General features: G+C 40.8%; 1 long non-coding RNA gene across 1 annotated transcript; it reads right to left on the bottom strand.

Moving 5' to 3' along the window:
* Positions 1–3785: 3785 nt before the first annotated feature.
* LOC121023134 (uncharacterized) lies at positions 3786–7367 on the bottom strand. Its single transcript, XR_005787251.1, has 2 exons — positions 6364–7367; positions 3786–4619 (listed from the first exon to the last, which is right to left on the bottom strand). It is a non-coding gene; the product is annotated as an uncharacterized LOC121023134 (long non-coding RNA).
* Between the last annotated feature and the right edge of the window lie 266 nt (positions 7368–7633).

The following is a 7633-nucleotide window of genomic DNA, read 5'->3' as shown; positions in this document are numbered from 1 at the left end:
ATATTTGTTCTTCCGATCCATGAGCTTGGAATATTTTTCCATCTTTTGGTGTCTTCTCCAATTTCTTTCATAAGCTTTCTATAGTTTTCACTGTATCGAATTTTTACCCCTTCGGTTAGGTTTATCCCTAGATATTTTATGGGTTTTGGTGCAATTGTAAATGGAGTTGATTCCTTGATTTTCTGCTGCTTCATTATTGGTGTATAAAAATCCAACCGATTTCTGTGCATTGATTTTATATCCTGCGACTTTGCTGAATTCATGGATCAGTTCTAGCAGGGTTTTTTTTTTTTTTTTTTTGTGGAATCTTTTGGATTTTCCAGATAGAGTATCACATCGACTGCAAAGACTGAAATTTTGACTTCCTCCTTGCCGATTTGGATGCCTTTTATTTCCTTGTCTTGTGTGATTGCTGAGGCTAGGACTTCCAACACTATGCTGAATAACAATGGTAAGCATGGACATCCTTGTCATGTTCCTGACCTTAAGAGGAAAAGTCTCAATTTTTCCCCATTGAGGATGATATTAGAAGTGGGTCTTTTGTATCTAGCTTTTATGATCTTGAGGTATGAATCTTCTATTCCTCCTTTCTTGAGGGATCTTATCAAGAGAGGATGATGTATTTTGTCAGATGCATTCTCTGCATCTATTGAGAGGATGATGTGGTTCTTACTCTTTATTAATGTGATGTATCACATAGATTGATTTGCAGATATTGAACCAGCCCTGTGTCCCAGGTATAAATCCCACTTGATCGTGGTGAATAATTGTTTTAATGTATTGTTGGATCTGCTTGGCTAGTATCTCGTTGAGAAGTTTTGCATCCATTTTCATCAGGAAAATTGGTCTGTAGTCCTCCTTTTAAGTGGGGTCTTTGTCTGGTTTTGGAATCAAGGTAATGCTGGCCTCGTGGAATGAGTTTGGTCGCTTGCCTTCCATTTCTATTTTTTTGGGAAAGCTTCACATGAATAGATGTTAACTCTTCTTTAAATATTTGGTAGAGGTCCACTGGAAAGCCATCCGGCCCTGGACTCTTGTTTTTTTGGGAGATTTTTGATTAATAATCCACTTTCTTTACTGGTGATGGGTTCAAAGTTTCTATTTCTTCCTGTTCCACTTCTGGTAGCTTATATGTTTCTAGGAATTTATCCATTTCTTCCACATTTCTCAATTAAACGGAATATAATGGCTCATAATATTCTCTTAAGATTGTTTTTTATTTCTGCAGTGTTGGTTGTGATCTCTCCTCTTTAATTCTTAATTTTACTTATTTGGGTCCTTTCCTTTTTCATTGTGATCAATCTGGCTAGGGGTTTAGCAATTTTGTTACTTCTTTCAAGGAACAAGCTCCTGGTTTCATTGATCTGTCCTACTGTTTTCTTGACTTTGGTATCATTGGTTTCTGCTCAAATCTTTATTTTTTCCTTTCTGCTGCCTGTTTTGGGCTTTATTTTCTGTTCTTTCTCCAGCTCTTTAAGGTGTAAGGTTAGGTTGTGTATTTGAGACCTTTCTTCCTTCTTTAGCAAGGCCTGGCTTGCTATATACTTCCCTCTTATGACTGCCTTTGCTGTATCCCAGAGGTTTGGGGCTGCCGTGTTAGATCTATATTGTAAAAGAGAGGGGGAATGGTCAAAATTTCCTGATATAAGACTTGTAAGTTAGGTGCCAACCTTCTGGCCTTTAAAGGGGCTGAGAAAAGCAAGTTCTTGCAGACTTGTCCTCTGAGGGCTCTTCTCAGGAAAAGCTACCTGTTAGACACTCATGCCCTCCTTATCCAGGATTGTCAGAGATGAAAAATCTTCCCCTTGAAAGGAAGGCACATTCAATCTATCTATTGACTCAAATGCTTCATGGTGAATTTGGTCTCATGAAAGTTCCATTTTCCTTGCAAGATTCGAAGCAAATAAAAAGAACCTAAGCAAAGTTGCAGACAACCCTGATCAATATATAGAAGTGTTCCAAAACCTAACCCAGGGTGCTGAGGAAAGAAAAAAGACAGGCCATCCCTAACAAATGGGACTCTAACACTCTCTGTTTTTCCTAATACATTTTTAGTCCATCCTGAGCACATCCCTAGTTACTCTAACTGTATGTGGGGGCTTCTTCCTCATTCACTTCCTGGGTCATTGACTATGGTGATTAGAGCCAACTATCTCTAGTTAGTCTACCTCAGAATGGATACTTTAAAGAATGTTCCCAAGCCACTGCTGAAACTCCTTTTAATTGGGGAAAGTTCTCTGTCTTCTCTAGCCCAACATGTACTGCCTAATTCCACTTGGTGGAAAAACCTGGCGTCTGCTCATCTGTTCACGTTGACAGACTTTAGGACCAGGAGACCTCTCTGTCTGCTCTCTGGGCTTTTATCTGCCTTAGGCTTTTGGGCAGAATCTTGCCTCTTCTGCCTTCTTCTCCCCCTTCTCCTGTTTCTGCACCACCTTGGGTGAGGCCTGCATAACTGGCTGCTGTACCATCCTCAGTGCCTCAGGCATCATTGGTTTCTCCTCCCACCCGCTGATGTCAGGGAGCAAAGAGCATTCCCTTGGGCCACCACTTCAGATCTCCCCACCAGTGTGCCAGGTAAAAACTGACAATAGGGAACAAACTGATTGTCTTTTAAGCGGATGCAAGAGAAACTTTGGTATTTAAATGAATTCAGGTTTGTTGGTTTAATTAAAAATAGAGTCAGCATTAAATATAAAACTTTTTATTCTATCTAGGTTTACTGAAGGTCAAATTAGCTTATGTTATCTCTGTTGCAATTTCTTCGCAAAAGGGTGACTTAAAATGATGATTAATTCTTAAAGTTTTCGTGGGTAATTGTTAAGATAGCTTTCAAAGTCTTTGGCAACCTGAAACTTAGAAGTTTTGCTAGCATGATAAGTTGAAATTCAATTCATTGGACATCTAGGTCTTTTCCAAACGAGATAAAGTGCTAAAGCATTGACTGCTAAACATAGGTTTGTGCTTTTTACTTCTTATTGCACAGAAACAAAGGATATTTGGGTCTTTTGGAAAACATGCTTTTGCTTAATTGATAATTTTGCCATCTGCCGAATTCTGTAACAGTTCACAATTGGTTACTACTTAGTTTTCATTGGAGACTAAGGTTTCTTAAGAGTTAAAATTCTGCTTCATGTGGGGCGCCTGGGTGGCGCAGTCGGTTAAGCGTCCTGACTTCAGCCAGGTCACGATCTCGCGGTCTGTGAGTTTGAGCCCCGCGTCGGGCTCTGGGCTGATGGCTCGGAGCCTGGAGCCTGCTTCCGATTCTGTGTCTCCCTCTCTCTCTGCCCCTCCCCGTTCATGCTCTGTCTCTCTCTGTCCCAAAAAGAAATAAAAACGAAAAAAAAAATTCTGCTTAATGTAGTTAAGACTGATAAGAAAGTTACTATGTAGAAAAGTAGGATATATGTAAGGAAGGGGAATACATTTTTTTGAAGGTAAAAGAAGGTAATTTTGTCCCAAATGAGACTGGTTGTTTGGAGAAAAGGGGCTTAGGTCACAAGCTGAAAGGAAAGGAAAGTTGTAGAAGGTTTGTGAAGGGAAATCTTTGGAAATAAATTTTGTATGTGCTCAGGATGGACTAAGGTTAAAATAAATGGATTTTAAAAGTACACTGGTATAAGATTAAAATTCTGCCCTAGTATCTGTTAAAAAAGCACAGGTTTCTTGGATTGTCAGTATGCTTTTGACTAAAAAAAAAAGGTAAACAAAGGTTTTCCCCCACTTCTGTCTGCCCAAAAAGATGGGGGAGAATGTGATTTTAACCAAAAAAGCAGGACAGCGTGCCCTTTTGATTTGTTTTACTCAAGCCTTGAAATGTGCCCTCCTTTGATCCAAAGGCTGGGGAGATGGTGACAGTGTCCTCGCTGCCAGACTCCAAATGCTCCATATTTGGGTTGTTTCTGTTTCGAACAGGAATGGATGCCTGTGCCATTTAAGGGATAGATCACTATAATATATAAAGGGCTTTCACTAGAATACACAGGAGCCATTTTGCTACACTTAGCCCAGTGTCCTCCAATTTGTAACAGCCTAGATACTCGAAATGGCTAGAACACATTTCTGTGGGCACTGCTGAAAAAGGCAAGGAAATAGACCTCTCCTTTGGCCCTTTTAGCCCTCTGGGCAGCCAATTTTATCCTTACAAAAAATGGTTTTCACAAGCCTTTTAAAATATATTTGTAAAGATGATTATTCTTGGGCCAAAATAAAATGAGTGCATCCTTCTAAACCAGGGAAGTCTTGCTTGGTCGTAGTCGATACCCCCAAAGTCCTGCAGGCAGAAAACAGAGCGATAGGAGAAATCAGGGAAGACAAGGTCAGTTCTTGGAGGTAGGGTCAACTTGGACAAGAGTGACTGCTCCCAGCACCTCACGAGACTGACAAAGCTTTTGGCTGCCAGTGGAGTAGCCAGGCAAAATGCAGGGCCAGGAGATGAGGCTTCTTCTCCTGTCCAACTATCAGGATCAGGACATGAAGCTTCTCCTGGCCAGCTATGGGACAATTAACATAAGGGGTGCCTCTTCCTCCTTTTCCTATAGATGGGCAATTCTCCAACCAAGGCCAATACTCCTGTGGGATGCATTCTGAAAAGTTGGGATGATTTTGATCCATAAATTCTGAAAGAAAAAGATAAAGACAACTCGCTAATTATCATGGGGATGGAGGCCCTATAGGGAACTTTTGGTTTCCTACTGGGGTGCAGGTAATTACATCCCAAGATCCTAATTGAGACTATGACCATCCCATTAAGAAATGGTATTGCCACCACTTCCAAGCTTGTGCTTTAGAGACATTAAGGAGGTCTAAGGTTAAGCCCTTGAATTATGTTAAATTAGCCACTATTTTACAAACACAAAATGGGAGCCCGATGGCCTGCCTAGAGAGGTTTAGGGAGGCTCTCATGAAATATATGGCTATCTCCCCTGACACCCCTGAGGCTGAGATGATTTTACATGACAAATGTGTCACTCATTTGCCCCCCAGATATTCAGAGGAAGATGCAAAAATTGGCGATTGGCCTGGAAGGGACCCTGGAGGAGGTGGTATGAGCTGCCAATTGGGGACATTACAACTGAGATCAAAACAAAACAAAAAAACAGGAAAGGAGCCTTAAGAAAAATGGGAGGCCTTAGTCATGGCCTTACACACTATGTCAGAGGAAGATGGGCACCAGAGGCAGGGCCTGAGGTGTGGCCTGAGCACAAGGTGACTGCCTCCTCTCTGTAGACAGAGAAGGTGGGGGAAGGGAAGAAGAGAACTCAGAAGCCCCTTTTTGTCTTTTTAATCTATGCTTGCATCATTAAGATTGTATTTGGAAAGATATAATTGAAAAAAAAATTTTTTTTAATCTTGATTTATATTTGAGAGAGAGAGACAGAGTATGAGCAGGGGAGGAGCAGAGAGAGAGGGAGACACAGAATCCGAAGCAGGCTCCAGGCTGTGAGCTGTCAGCACAGAGCCCAACTCGGGGTCAAACTCGCAAACCGTGAGATCATGACCTGAGCCAAAGTCGGACGCTCAACCGACTGAGTCATCCAGGCACCCCAAGGAGAGATGTAATTTTTGATTCTTGATAGCATTTGGAAGCTTCAAAATGCCTACTGAAATAAGCATCTCATTCAGTTTTGTCAATTTTAGAACCCTGGTTGTCCAGTTTAGCTTTGAGAAAATTAAGTTTGAAATGACTGAAAGTTCCCCATCGTGGCCATTGAAGTTCTAAATTATTTCTGGTTAAGTCAGTCTATTTATTTATAAATGTGCATACAGAGAGGGACCATAGTTTTTAAACATAAAACCATCCAGAGTCCCAGTAGGCAGGATGCCCTCAAAGCATTTTGATGTCTGGGATCCCATTTCTTAGAAGGTTTTCAGGGACAGCCTGTTTCCAGAAGGAATCAGACCAAAGGCCAGCACAGTTCCAGAGAGAACAGTTGAGCCCCAAAAAAGATCATAGACTGAAAGCTAACACAGTTCCAACAGGCAGAGTTCCAATGGGAACAGTACAGTTGCAAAGGGAAATAGGAACAAAGGCCGTCACAATTCCTACTGGCACAGTTCCAACTGGAAAGGTCTGATTTTGAAAAGGACTCAGAGTGAGGGCTAGTCCAGTTCCATTAGGAGCAGTCTCATTCAAAACAGGAACTAGACCAAAAGCTAGCACAGTTCCTTTAGACTTAAGGCCAAATGAGTACCCTCTGAGATGATTAAAGAAAAAAAAAAAAAAAACATCGTAAATAGATCTCAAATACATCTTGGAGAACTGAGACATGAGGTGTGGAGCTTGAAAACCAGGAGAAAACTTGTCCTTAAAGCCCCAGGGTAGGCATGAAAGCAGCTCGGAAATGTCCATGGGTACTGCACCTGTTGGCTAGCCAGCTCTGGAGCAGTTGGGGTCTTCTCTGGAGCCCACTTCTGATCACCAAGAATTGTTAACCTTAAAAATAGAAACTGCCAGTTATTTTACCAGAAGAAGATGGTTTTATTCAGGAATGAAAAATTGTACTCTGGGACATACAAGCCGTGGCAAAACCATAAGCAAGGACAGGAAACAAAGTCGGGGGGGGGGGATGCTTTTTTTAAGGAGAAAAAGGGTAAGTAGGAAAGTCCGATTAAAAGTCCATTGGTGTAAAATGGTGGTTTGAAATGTGGTGGCTTCTCATTGTCTGAGCTGTTGCAGAGATGGCGGTAGTGAGGAAAGAGTTTCGTCCCTCTGGCTGGAGTAGTCGATTAGTATCCACATGCAAGGTCAAGTCTTTGTAAGGTCAAGACCTTCTTTTCCTGTTGTGTGAGCCTGAGCTCTTCCCAATCTGGAAGAGCAAACATTAGAGAACCAGTAATGTTCCAAACAAAAGTCATAAAAATTACAATTTTTTTCAGTTCACTTAGTGTCATGTTAGTAATCTTTTGTTCAGTTTGAATGCAGCTTTTTAGTTCTAGAAATTGTTGCCCATTTCACTTTTATGATTTTAAAGATATCAAAAAGCTGTATTTGTTTTTTTTAAAGTTCTTTTTATGAGCCTCCTTGAAGATGAAACTCATTTTGCAAGTGACAAAAGACTGTAATGCACTTGACAAGAAAATTCAGTTATTTCTGTAACACAGAACACTTCAATAATCAGAATATCAAGTCATAACCTTATGATCAAAGCATATTAAAACTGCAGGAATTTCACATATATATTTGAACAGTTACAGCATTGACCCAAGCAATACAACCTAAGGTTTATCATTATTTGAGAGTTCTTTCCAAGTAATTTAACATACCAACCAAAAAGTCTAATTAGTCAAAAAGACTTCATTTACAATTCACATCTTGAGGAAGTTTGTTAAAACCCTCAGAAAGTTTTACAGTTATTTATTTTGAGAGAAAGAGAGCACAAGTGGGGGAGGGCCAGAGAGAGAAGGAAACCGAGAATCCAAAGCAGGCTCTGAGCTGTCAGCCAGAGCCCGACACAGGGCTCGAACTAACAAACTGTGAGATCATGACCTGAGCTGAAGGCAGACGCTTAACCAAATGAGCCACCCAGGTGCCCCAACCCTCAGAAAGTTTTAAATTACATGTCTAAATAGGATTATTGGTCATTATGAAACTTGAAACTTAATTATTTATTTAACCAAGGTGCCATGAAGA

The sequence above is a fragment of the Herpailurus yagouaroundi genome, unplaced genomic scaffold (assembly GCF_014898765.1).
Source record: "Herpailurus yagouaroundi ecotype Mexico unplaced genomic scaffold, PumYag 529, whole genome shotgun sequence".
Taxonomy (NCBI): Eukaryota; Metazoa; Chordata; class Mammalia; order Carnivora; family Felidae; genus Herpailurus; species Herpailurus yagouaroundi.
This window is presented reverse-complemented; position numbering and strand designations above follow the sequence as displayed.